Raw genomic sequence first — 14,858 nt, forward strand, 5'->3', positions numbered from 1 at the left:
GCCGGCTGCCTCTGCGCCTGCGCGTGTACATCTGCACATCTTCTACAATTATATAGCATAATAATAATATGCACTTCATCATATAGCATATAGACACATCTACATGTAGCGTATATATACACTTCATATATATATATGCACTTCATATAGCATATATATGCATTTCTTCATATAGCATATAGATACATCTACATGTAGCGTATATATACACACTTCATAGCATATATATGCACTTCATATAGCATATAGACACATCTACATGTAGCATATATATACACTTCATATAGCATATATATGCACTTCATATAGCATATAGACACATCTACATGTAGCATATATACACTTCTTCATATAGCATATATATGCATTTCTTCATATAGCATATATATGCACTTCATATAGCATATAGACACATCTACATGTAGCATATATACACATCTTCTACATATAGCATATCGGCACATCTACATCGACCATATATACGCACACATCTACATATAGCATATCGGCACAAATATATAAACTTGCAGGGCTACGGGAATAGAGTATGGGACTGACTGGATTGCTCTACAGAGAGCCGGCATGGACTCGATGGGCCGAATGGCCTCCTTCTGTGCCGTAATGACTATGACTCTATATGCACTTCTACATATAGCATATATACACACATCATCTACATATAGCATATATACACACACCTACATATAGCATATATACACATCTTTTACATATAACATATATATACACATCTTCTACATATAGCATATGTGCACATCTTCATATAGCATATATGCACTTCATATAGCATATAGGCACATCTACATATAGCATATAACTACATCTACATATAGCATATATACATGTGAATTATACATGCACACATTTTATACATACAATATCTACATGCATGGATCTTACATATAACATAAAATATGGCTGAATTATACATACAATCTGAATTATGTAGATATATACCTTCTACATATAGCATATATACACATCAAATATAGCATATATACACATCAAATATAGCATATATACATGTGAATTATACATGCACACATTTTATACATGCATGGACCTTATGTATGACATACACACGGCTGAATTATACATACAATCTGGATTATACATATACATACACATCTGAATTATATGTATATACACACATGCATCTTATACGTTTAGCTTATACACAGCTGAATTATACATACACAAATATTATACATATATACAGATCTTGTACATATAACATACATATCTGTAGTCTGCATACATATCTGTACAAATAGGAGATTTAAGACAGAGCAGGAGAAACATTTTTACACAAATGGTTGTGGAATGCACCACTGGAGTTAGTGATTGAAGCAGAGACCATGTGAACATTTAAGTATAGGTTAGGTGGTTGAGGGAAAAGGAAATAAAAGGATATAGGAACAAGATGGGCACATCAGATTGGGACTACTGCTAACGTGCATGATAAACACCAACACAAACTGGTTGGGCCAAACAGCATGTTACTGTGTTACAATTTCTATGTCAAAAATATACATATGAACATTCAGATACACACATAGCAATAGATGTATGATACACAGACATATCTGTAAAGAGCAATGGGGAGAGGGGAGGAAGAAAGGAAAGGAGGGAGACAGGGAAATGGATAGTGGAGGGGAAGAGGAAAAGGACAGGGCAGGAGGAGGATATGCAGAAGAAGGAGCAACAAAAGACAATGGGGGAAAAATTCAGTTGCTTTGTTAGGGCACTAACGGGTCGCAAAGCAACTCACGTATGGGCGCGGTGCTGCCAATGCCTCCCGCGAAATTTAGCGGGAGATTAGCAGCGACGCTAACCGTTAGCGGCGCTGTGCCACCGGCGATGACGTCATTGCCGTGCACAGCACCCCGGCCACGATCTTTGGCAGCGCTCCCTGACTTACCGCCGGACGCTATGTCCGACGGGGTCAGGGGGGCCTACCTGCGGCCGGGGCGGTGCTATTTAAAGGTGAGGTGCCGGGCAGCCATTTTTGTTGCTGGCCGCCTGCCAGCACCTGCCTCCGCTGCCGTCCCTATGTCTCTGGATCCTACAGATATATTGATGTTGAATCAAGATGATCTCTATAATGGCAGCACCATGTTAGGGCTCTGCTCTTCTCAAGCACCATTACAGCCATCCCTTTCTCCAATCCTCTACTGCTTGAGGCATCCTTGTCTTGCTGAAAGTAAACTTTCCTTCTAAAGCCTCACCCCAATGTTTTTCCCAGCCTTCATTATCCTGATTACCATTCCTATACTGCCACCGCCTGGATCATTGATCTTTCATTGCTGCCACCAGGATTGCTTCTCCATTGCTGTGCCACCTCAGACACTTCTGCACCACTCCTCTCATTGACTACTCACTAATCTGCTACTCATCGGCATCTTGGATACTGATCATGTACCACCTCTTGCTTCCTCAACACCACTACTGCAGGCCCTACCTCCCACTTAACCCCAAAATGCTAGCTTCACGCAGCAGGTTAATTACTCTCCCACATATGGCTGGTGCTGCTCAATCCACCTTCACCTCACAAGTAAGGGAATGCTGCTCAGTTTAATCCAGGAGAGCCGATAAGTTTACGGTGAGACATCCTCCCTATAGCTAAAGAGAGGGTGAAAATATCAGGGGACAGCAACCACTAAGGGAGCGCTCTGGAGGAGAAAAATATCTTCAGGAGTATGGCATTAAAGGCTGAACAGATGGACAAGAAACAACCAAAGCCACACACCACCACTTGCAGATACCCTATGAATCATCACCTTTTGTGTGCTCCAGACATCTTCAGATTGCTCGTGGACTGCCCTGGTCAACCCCGACTACCGCAGGTCGCACCCAGAGTGCTCCTGATTACCACAGACTATCCTGGACTATGAACGTTCTCGAGCCTCTGTTTCCTGAACCATTGGACAGCCTCAGATTACTCTAGGTCCACTGACCACAGCTAAAACTTCTATGCTTCAGTCAACCCCAGTCTTCGTGACCAGAAATCAAGTTCTGGCCCCAATTACTGGACCAGCCTTGGACATTCCACCATTTGGTTTGACCCCAGACTCCTAAGCTTCTAACAAAAGGACTTTCTTAGCCATGTTTAGTTTCCTCTGCATCCTGATTATGTAACCTAAAACTACTATAGCTATGTCCACTTGCATATTAACATATACATAGGGACTTACAAAAAAAAGCAAACCGAGAAAGACCAGACCCCATTGCGTTGTTCCCATTCAGTCAATATTGCAACTAAGCACTCCCCACCTGCCTGCAGTGGGAGAGGAATAAACAGATTAACTAAACCCCAGATCATTTTAGGGAGGAAAGGATTCTGGGAAATTCTTCTCTGACCCTCGAAAGTGATGAAAAACATGTTCCAGGAGATAACAGTGACCACGAGGTGTATCACCCAACTATCCCACTACATTTTGTATGCAACATTATCAGCTTCCAGAAGCACGTCCCGCTCTGTTTTAAATATTTGCAGTGAATCCACACTCATTACTATATCTAACTGCCAGCCCATATCTAACTTCCCTTTCCTCTCTACCATCATTCTTAACTCACCAATAACTTCCTTTTTGAATCCTTTCAATCCAGTTTCTGTTCTGGCCACAGCCCTGAGACTGCTTTATTGAAAGAGACCAATGGCATCCTCTTGTGATTGTGACCAAAGTGCATTATCCCTCCTTGTCCTCCTCAACCTATTTGTGATATTCAACATGATCGATCATTCCACCCTTTCCTCCATGGTCCACCTCTGGGGAACTGTCCTCATTTGGTTGCACTCCTACTTGTCCCAACCTAGCCAGCACATCTCCAACAATGTCTTCTGCCATAAATATACAAGTCTAGGTAATTGTACTGGCTTATAAACTGCTGAGATGAATCAGAGGACTGACGTTGGTGCTCAAGGCCAGTGAATTGCTTTCTTTTTTTTGATTGTTTTGCATTTGTAATAAAGGATGACATTTTGAGGTGTAATGTCTGCTGCAAGAGTTCTACTTTTTCTTCTGATAATTCACTGCCAAACCGCTAATACTAAACTGTAACACAGGAGCTAAAGCTATACAGCATCACGTACTACTACATGACTTCAGTTCCTCTATAACTATCACCATTTTTATCATTTTATTGATGGCATGTTGCCTCCTCTATAATCAACTTGCCTGTCATAATTTTTTGAATTAATTATTTTTTTTAAATAAATGATAACGGCATAATATAAAGATAGCAAATATTTGCTACATATTTTGTGCATGAATTCAGTATCTCAGTTCCAGCGATCTTCATAATCCACTTAAGCTTCATTATTATAGTTATTATCTTACATCTATTGGCCCAGAATTTGTAGTCCCAATGATGATAAACTAGCAGCGTTCGCCATCATTCCGCCTTTGAGACTGACCGCAACTTCAGGATACACAGCCTAATGCGGAAATCCTGAAGTTGCAGTCTGTCATTCACTGCTCCACCACAGGCTGCGCTGCACAATCCCCCCTCCCCTACAGAGGCGACAATCAGTGTAATCTCTCAAGTCAGGGAAACTGACAAAAACTTCGGCTCCTCCACAGTAATACCGCTGTTAAATACCCCACTAAAAGTTGGACCCAAAGGAATTAAGTGTAACTAGGGGTTTAACAGCATATTGACTGCTAAACAAAGGTTGTGAGCCTGAAAAATAATTTTAATTTTGTGCAGTGTCAAATTTATCCATTTTAATAAAAATTAAAAATTTTAAGTTTGTTCATCTATATTTCAGGTTTGTCTTTTCCCCATGTGAGAGCCCCAATCTTTGTTTTGCTCTCACTAACATTTTTTAAAAGTTAGAATTTTAAGAGCTTACCCATTTCCTTGTTCGTTGTCTGTGAGAATTCTGCGTTTTGATTGGCTGCTTAGATAGCTTGTTGACATCACAGCAGCTTGCACTCGGGGATCCCCACTATACTCCGTTGATTTGAATTACACATCGGAAAACCCAAACTTCTCAACTCCGAGATCGCGAGATCTTTGTGCAAAGCTTACTTCGGGGCCAGTGGCGAACGCCTTTGCTTCACCGCTGACCGCAAATTCCGGGCCAATACTTCACCTTCATTTTGCATTACAAACACTGAGGTAAGATGCAAGTTCATGCAGAGTTCCCAAAACACCTGAGATCCCAGTTTTGCCTATGCTACTAAAAGGATGAACCAAGTTGAGACCAGGTGCTTCCTAACAGGCAGCAAAGGACAATTTCAGCCTAAGCTGCACCCATATAACTCATAGCAATCAACTCATGATCTTTGGCAGAGGCCTCGGAGCTGGTTGCCTGCCAACCATCTCAGCTGACTAATGGTGGATGATATAACCTAAAGACAAAAGGGAGGAGAAAGTAACTGGAAATATTTTCAGTGTAAAATATTTACTCTTTTGGCTGCAACATATTTTTATTTTCAGCCCACTTGTCCCTGGAGAAAAGAGCCACTGAAGGATTGCTCTGTACTGATCATGAGATATCTATTTCACAGGAGAGAAATTAGCCAGATGTGCTCCAATGATGTCAGCTAGTAGAATAGCGCAAAGATTTCAACTATTTGTTCTATCTGAGCAGAGTTGGGTTGTTATGTTCCTACACCAGTTGTAGGGCCCTGAATGCGAAATTCAGATGCAAATGGACGGAGCGTGCATAGAAACATAGAAAACATAGAAGATAGGAGCCGGAGTAGGCCATTCGGCCCTTCGAGCCTGCTCCGCCATTCAATGAGATCATGGCTGATCATCCAAATTCAGTACCCTGTCCCTGCCTTCTCCCCATATCCCTTGATCCCTTTAGCCTTAAGAAATATATCCAACTCTTTCTTGAATATATTTAATGAACTGGCCTCCGCCGCCCTCTGTGGCAGAGAATTCCACAGGTTCACCACTCTCTGGGTGAAGAAATTCCTCCTCATTTCAGACCTAAATGGCTTACCCCTTATCCTTAGACTATGACCCCTGGTTCTGGACTCCCCGGCCATCAGAAACATCCTTCCTGCATCTAGTCTGTCCAGGCCTGACAGAATTTTATAGGTTTCGATGAGATCCCCTCTCAATCTTCTAAACTCCAGTGAGTATAATCGACACAATCTCTCCTCATACGTCATTCCTGCCATCCCAGGTACCATGCACACTCCACCTAGTTGAACCAGGCATTGAGCGGCCTAACCAGCGATCCTTGAAGAGACTGCTGGAGGCCGCTCAAAGAAAGGCCCAGGAAATGTTCCTCCTGGACCCACAAAGCAACTTCCTTTACAGCGTATTGACTGCTAAACAAAGATTATGGGCCTGAAAAAATCATTTAAATTTTGTGCAGTCAAATTTATCCATTTTAATAAAAATTTAAAATGTTAAGAAACTTTTTTTTAAAAATTACATTTGTTCATCTGTATTTCAGATGTGAATGTAAGTTGTGAGGAGGATGCAATGAGGCTTCAAGGGGATATAGACAAGCTAAGTGAGTGGGCAAGAACATGGCAAATGGAATATAATGTGGAGAAATGTGAAGTTATCCACTTCGGTCGGAAAATTAGAAAAGCAGAGTATTTTTTAAATGGTAAGAGATTGGGAAATGTTGCTGTTCAGAGGGACCTGGGTGTCCTTGTACACGAATCACTGAAAGTTAACATGCAGGTACAGCAAGCAATTATGAATGCAAATAGTATGTTGGCCTTTATTACATGAGGATTTGAGTATAAGAGTAAAGATGTCTTGCTGCAATTATATGGGGCCCTGGTGAGACCACACCTGGAGTATTGTGTACAGTTTTGGTCTCTTACCTAAGAAAGGATATACTTGCCATAGAGGGAGTGCAATGAAGGTTCACCAGACTGGTTCCTGGGATGGGGGGATTGTCCTATGAGGAGAGATTGAGTAGACTAGGCCTATATTCTCTAGAGTTTAGAAGAATGAGAGGTGATCTCATTGAAACATACAAAATTCTTACAGAGCTTGACAGGGTAGATGCAGGGAGGATGTTTCCCCTGACTGGGGAGTCCAGAACCAGGGGTCACAGTCTCAGAATAAGACCATTTAAGACTGAGATGAGGAGAAATTTCTTCACTCCGAGGCTGGTGAATCTTTGGAGTTCGCTACCCCAGAGTGCTGTGGAGGCTCAGTCGTTGAGTAATTTCAAGACAGAGAGCGATAGATTTTTGGATATTAAGGGAATCAAGGGATATGGGGATAGTGCAGGAAAGTGGAGTTGAGGTCGATGATCAGCCATGATCTTATTGAATGGTGGAGCAGGCTCGAGGGGCCAAACGGCCTACTCCTGCTCCTATTTCTTATGTCCAAAGTGTACTCCCTCACACTTTTGCCTGGAATTTCTGTGGGAATTCTCCACCGAGAAATTGGCAGAGCTCTCAGAGAAATGGTGCAGATGGCTAAACATGGCCATTTACGGCATTTCTCCAGGGTTTCTGCTAAAGATACAGCAGGGAATCAGGAAATTCCTGTGAAAATTGCAGTCAGCCAGATTGGGGCGTGAAAAGAGTCTAAGTCCCACGCTCCATTTTACCTGTCCCCCTCACCTAGTTTCCGCCAGGTGAGAGAGTTAAAATTGAAGCTCTTAACTATGTATCATTTGCAAAACTTGAATATACTTCCCTCTGTTCCCAAATCCAGGCCATTTATGCATAAAGTGGAAAACTGGGACCACAACCCTGATCCCCTGGGGGCATAACTTATTATTCCCATCAATCCAAGATTGTCCTATTTACCTCAACTCCCTGCTTTCTACTTCCCAACCAATTGTATATATCTCAATTTTAGCTAGTAATCTCTTGTGCAAAACCTTATGTTCTGAAACTATGATGTAGTAATGAAATATTAAATTGCTGTATTTTAATTGGAAAATATGCATGTTAATAATTGAGTTTTACTCCAGTTAAGAACAAGTTGTTTAAAAGAATTGACCATTGATTAATTTTTGGACCAAAATAGAATACGGGTTTAGGGTTTAACAGCAAAGTGTTAAGACTCCAAAACCTGAACCACAAGCTTGAACTCCAACATTCATTGATTTGAAAACTCGCCATGGGGAAAGATTTCCTCAGTGCATTATATGTAACAAGATTACCTGCACTTTATAAATGGGTTTACAATTTTGTTACACATGACGCACAGAGAAAATCTTCCCCAATATTCCCCAAGCTCGGCCACTAGATGGTGCACTCCATGTCATCAAAGCAGTCTGCTGGGAGGAAAGTAGTAAACATCAGAGTTATTTCTATGAAAGTGAAGCATGGTAAAATGTGAATGTGGGAGATATAGAAAAGGAGAAGCCTGGCAATGAGAGACAGAGGGTTTTAAAGTAGAAAAACTGGGAAAATGTGTCCACATATATGTATCATGATGATTTCAATGGATTTAGCACTTCAAGAGTGAACTTGGATGAGTTTGTTTATATACACTATAACTTTAAAATTTGGCTGCATGGGGAAAATTGTGCAATCCAGTTTAATTATAAGTCGTATTGTTTACATCTGCACATAAATAAAGCAGCAATGTAAACAGACTTGTGCTCCAGAACTAGCCGCGTCTCTAGCCAAGCTGTTCCAGTACAGCTACAACACTGGCATCTATCCGACAATGTGGAAAACTGCCCGGGTATGTCCTGTCCACAAAAAGCAGGACAAATCCAACCCAGTCAATTACTGCCCCATCAGTCTGCTCTCAATCATCAGCAAAGTGATGGAAGGTGTCGTCGACAGTGCAATCAAGCGGCACTTACTCACCAATAACCTGCTCACTGATGCCCAGTTTGGGTTCTGCCAGGATCACTCAGCTCCCGATCTCATTACAGCCTTGGTCCAAACATGGACAAAGGAGCTGAATTCCAGAGGTGAGATGAGAGTGACTGCCCTTGACACCAAGGCAGCATTTGACCGAGTCTGGCATCAAGGAGCCCTAGTAAAACTGAAGTCAATGGGAATCAGGGGGAAAACGCTCCACTGGCTGGAGTCATACCTAGCACAAAGGAAGATGGTTGTGGTGGTTGCAGGTCAATCATCACAGCCCCAGGACACCGCTGCAGGAGTTCCTCAGGGCAGTGTCCTAGGCCCAACCATCTTCAGCTGCTTCATAAATAACCTTCTCTCCAACATAAGGTCAGAAATGGCACAGTGTTCAGTGCCATTCGCAACTCCACAGATAATGAAGCAGTCCATGCCCGCATGCAACAAGACCTGGACGACGTTCAGGCTTGGGCTGATAAGTGGCAGGTAACATTTGCGCCACACAAGTGTCAGGCAATGACAATCTCCAACAAGCGAGAGTCTAACCACCTCCCCTTGACATTCAATGGCATTACCATTGCCGAATCCCCCACTATCAACATCCTGGGGGTCACCATTAACCAGAAACTTAACTGGACCAGCCACATAAATACTGTGGTAACAAGAGCAGGTCAGAGACTAGGTATTCTGCGGCGAGTGTCTCACCTCCTGATTCCCCAAAGCTTTTCCACCATCTACAAGGCACAAGTAAGGAGTGTGATGGAATACTCTCCACATACCTGGATGAGTGCAGCTCCAACAACACTCAAGAAGCTTGACACCATCCAGGACAAAGCAGCCCGCTTGATTGACACCCCATCCACCACCTTAAACATTCACTCCCTCCACCACCGGCGTACCGTGGCTGCAGTGTGTACCATCTACAAGATGCACTGCAGCAACTTGCCAAGGCTTCTTCGGCAGCACCTCCCAAACCCACGACCTCTTCCATCTAGAAAGACAAGGGCAGCAGGCGCATGGGAACACCACCACCTCCAAGTTCCCCTCCAAGTCACACACCATCCTGACTGGGAAATATATCGCTGATTCTTCATCGTCGCTGGGTCAAAATCCTGGAACTCCCTACCTCACAGCACTGTGGGAGTACCATCACCACATGGACTGCAGCGGTTGAAGAAGGCGGCTCACCACCACCTTCTCAAGGGCAATTAGGGATGGGCAATAAATGCTGGCCTTGCCGACGACGCCCTGATTCCACAAACGAATAAAGAAAAACGTATACACAACACCAATACACAAATATGCCTAAAGGAGCATTGTTACCTTCAAGGCACTTGAAGCAGAAAATATCTACTGTAATCACATCATCACATCTAGGGAACTATATCTGTTGTGTATGTACTTTTAAGAGAAGAACTGATTTTATACTGCAGTACCGGCAGTGACCACACCTGTATAAAAAGCCCTAGCAGGCTTCTGTACTTCTGTCTTGAATTACTCTCTGTTAAGTAAATACCTGTTTTATTGTTCTCCTGCAGTCTTGAGTATTATTGATCCTCGGACACAACACTGGCGATGGGCAGGTTTGAACTCACCTGCAGTACTGCATCACCTCACGGGGATCTTTTCCCTGAAGAGAAGCTTCTTGGAGGTCGAAGTCAGAACGGCGGGCGTCGACCACGAGCAACCGCCCAGGGATCCATCGGAGAGTTGCAGGGGAGACTGTGGAGAGCTGGGCCTGGCTACCCAGTCAAGGTGTTCCAGCAAGTCGTGCTGGTAGCAGGTAGTGCGCTGACCCTTCCGGACTGCGGCGGGCTCGGGCTCGATCGAGCGGCTCTGCAAAGGGGCCGTGCAGCATCGTCGGGAGGAAGAGAGAGAGAGAGGGTGGAGCGCACAGGGCGCGGTCAGTGCTCAAGAACAGGGCAGCGTGGAGAGGATAGAACACGGGGAAGGAAAAGTGAGACGCGCCAAAGCCGCGGGTCGCCGCCATTACCCTGTAGAACGCTAGGAGCAGCGTGGCAGCAAGGGGAAGAAGGAAAAGTGCGGGAGGCGTCATTTTATTCCATTGGGGAAGAAGGAAAAGCGCGGGAGGCGCCATTTTATTACATTGGGGAAGAAGAAAAAGCACGGGAGGCACCATTTTAAATCACCCAAGATGCCGAAGAGTGGCAGTATCACTGCTTTCGACAACGAGGTAGAAGACTGGACCACGTATGTGGAAAGAATTGAAGTGTACTGCAATGCCAATGAGGTGGCCAATGGAAAGAAGGCGTCGGTATTATTAAATTTGATGGGCACGAGAACGTACGGCCTATTGCGGAATTTAATTACCCCAGCTAAACCAATGGAGAAAAGTTTTGAAGAGATTGTTAATATCTTACAGGAACACCTAAATCCTACACCGCTGCTGATAGCAGAAAGATTCAAGTTCCATAAAAGAAACCAGCACAAAGATGAGAACAATGCTGACTATCTTACGGAACTACGCAAGTTATCAAACCACTGCCAGTTCAGAGCAGGACTGGCAGACACCTTACAGGATAAGTTTGTCTGCGGGCTCCAGAGTGAAGGAACCCAGAAACGACTACTTTCGGAAAAGGACCTGACGCTAGAACAGGCTTTCAGCATGGCACGAGGAGCTGCGGAAATACAACAGAAACCACAAGAATACAGTGCTAACGAAATGGCGTATGGAGCAGAAAAGTGCTATCGCTGCGGCAGAACAACCCATGATCAGAAGGACTGCTGGTTTAAGGACAAAGTATGCAGGCAATGCGGGAAAATGGGACATATAGCAAGAGTCTGCAGGTCGGGAAAGAAAACCAACACTACAAGAACTACTAAGGAAAAGTACAAGAAAGTAAAAAAAATGACAGACAGTAGTTCGGAAGATCAGGAGAGTGATAATGACTCCGGGAGCAGGAGACTAAGTTGTCTAAAGTTACACAACGTGATCGCAAAGGAGGATCACCGAACCATTTGGGTCACCCTCATGATAGCAGGGTCCCAAGTAAAGATGGAATTGAATACAGGATCAGCCCTAACTGTCATGAATCGACGAGACTATGAGTGGCTATTCTCACACATACCCTTGAAGGACACGTCCATTGTATTGAAGACATACACGGGGCAAAAAGTCTACCCCAGAGGAAAAATAAGGGTGCCAGTTAAATACAATGGCAAGGAAACACAGAAACTGTATCTCTATATACTACAAGATGGAGGACCACCATTATTGGGACGTGAATGGATCCGAAAAATACAATTGGATTGGCATTCCATTCAGGCGCTAACTGTGACTGACAAAAAGGATGATGACGTCACACCTGGACGACTGTCAAAAATTCTAACTGACGCGAAAGAGGTGTTCCAACAAGGACTTGGGACTCTAAAAGGAGTAAAGGCAATGATAAAAATCGAAGATAACGCAAACCCCAATTTTTTTAAGGCCAGACCGGTACCGTACACGATCCGCCCAGCCGTTGAAGCAGAACTGGAGAGTCTGGAGCATTTGGGTGTGCTGTCCAAGGTGGACTGGAGCGAGTGGGCCACACCCATCGTTCCTGTAATGAAGAAATCATTGAGCAGCACACCAGGGGAGCCGAAGAAGGTTCGCATCTGTGGGGGCTTCAAGGTAACTGTGAACCCAGTCCTGCACACAGTACAATATCCTCTTCCACGGATAGAAGATATTTTCGCCTCACGATCTGGATGGAAAGGCTTTACGAAGATTGATCTGGCCCAAGCGTATCTACAAATGGAGGTGGAAGAAGCATCTAGGAAATACCTCACCATAAACACTCACAAAGGCCTTTACCAGTACAATCGACTGGTATTCGGGGTAGCATCAGCCCCGGCTATTTGGCAGAGGGAGATGGAACAAGTCCTGCAAGGGATCCCGGGGACCCAGTGTTATTTGGACGACATCCTGGTTACGGGCGAAAATGACAGTGAACACCTTGCCAACCTGGAGCAGGTGCTCACTAGATTACAGGAATATGGGCTACGAGCCAACCGCCCCAAATGCGAGTTCTTCAGGAGACAAATCTCGTATTGTGGCCACATGATTGATGAGGAAGGGTTGCATAAGTCACCAGACAAGATTGAGGCTGTAGTCAAGGCTCCAGCACCGGAAAATGTGTCACAACTGAGGTCGTTCCTCTGGTTGGTGAACTACTACCATAAGTTCTTGCCGAATTTATCTACAATTCTGCACCCACTGAACGCCCTGCTGCAAACTGGAGTAACATGGAAATGGAGTGATGAGTGTAAGCATGCCTTTCAGAAATGTAAATGCCTAATCACTTCAAAAGAAGTATTGGCCCACTACAACCCAACACTACCGATTTGGTTGGCATGTGATGCGTCTCCCTACGGCATTGGAGCGGTGCTGTCACACAAATTCCTTGACGGTTCAGAGAGGCCAATAGCCTTTGCGTCACGCTCGTTAACCTCAGCCGAGCGTAACTACGCCCAGATTGACAGGGAGGCCCTCAGCCTGGTGTGGGGGGTGAAGAAGTTCAATCACTATCTGCACGGGCAGAAATTCACCCTACTGACTGATCATCAGCCCCTGGTCTCCATTGTTAACCCAAAGAAGGGTGTTCCGGTGATGACGGCGCAACGGCTGCAAAGATGGTCACTTTTTCTAGGGGCACATCAGTACGACATAGAATACAAGGGTATGAAACAGCATGGAAACGCTGATGGGCTGTCGCGCCTACCATTGCCTACGGTAGAGGAAGCACCTGCAGTGGACCCTGTTGAGATATTCCATGCGACCATAGTCAAATGTCTGCCTGTTACAAACTCAAGTATAGAGAAGGAAACCCGAAATGACCCGACACTCTCTCGGGTCTATGATTTGACGGTGAAGGGATGGCCAGCACATGGTGACTCACTGTTGCCAGCATTCTCGCCAAGGAGAGAACAGCTGTCAGTGTGCCGGGGGACCTTGATGTGTGGATCCCGAGTGGTAATTCCACCCAAGTTGAGAGATAGGGTGCTCAATGAGCTTCATGAGGGTCATCTGGGAGGGGTAAAAATGAAAAGCCTAGCCAGGGCGTTTGTGTGGTGGCCAGGAATCGATAAAGAAATCGAGGATATGACCAAGAGATGCACAGGATGCCAGAAGGTCCAAAACACTCCACCACAGGCCCCGCTACACCCATGGGAGTGGCCCTCATCTCCATGGCAACGGGTACACATTGATTTTGCTGGTCCATTTATGGACTCAATGTTTCTAATCGCCGTGGATGCCCACTTGAAATGGCCAGAGGTCATCAAAATGTCCTCCACCACCACGGAGAAAACTATTGCAGTCCTACGGACCATCTTCGCCAGGAATGGCTTGCCAGAACAGATTTGCTCCGACAATGGGCCACAGTTTGTGTCCGAGGATTTCCGGAGGTTTCTGAGGAATAATGGGGTGAAACATTACACATCTGCCCCATATCATCCAGCCACAAATGGATTGGCTGAGAGGTTTGTTCAGACCTTTAAAAAGGCAATAAAGGCGATATATAATGACGACATACCACTACAACACAAGGTAGATAATTTCTTGTTTGCTTACCGGAATGCGACACATGCAGTCACCAACCAAGCTCCAGCCATAATGTTCTTCAACCGAAGGCTAAGATGTCGCCTGGATTTGCTCAAACCAAACATAAGACGAGATGTTGAGGATAAGCAATTCCAGCACATCAATGAGGAGCTTCAAGATAGGGCAACCAATCTTGGCCCGCGACTACCAAACAGAAAAATGGCAGCCAGGAACGATATGCACACAGCAGGGACCACTAATGTACACAGTGGACGTTGGAGAGAGCATCGTGAGACCCCATGCTGACCAGATTCTAGAGTCACAGGAACAAGCCAAACCTATACCACGAGCATGTGCACCTGGTAATGAACCCGAAGTACAGATTGCGTCTACCTCAGAAGCAGTGGTATTGGAAGCTGACGAACCAACCAATGACAATGAGCCAGAATCGACTCCGCCGCAAGAACAGGATACTCGAGAAAGGCGCTATCCAGTCAGGATCAGGAAGCCTCCTCAAAGACTGAACTTATAAA

This window comes from Somniosus microcephalus, chromosome 16, assembly GCF_052327205.1.
Source record: "Somniosus microcephalus isolate GS21.2 chromosome 16, FLI_Smic_1.0, whole genome shotgun sequence".
In the NCBI taxonomy this organism is placed as follows: Eukaryota; Metazoa; Chordata; class Chondrichthyes; order Squaliformes; family Somniosidae; genus Somniosus; species Somniosus microcephalus.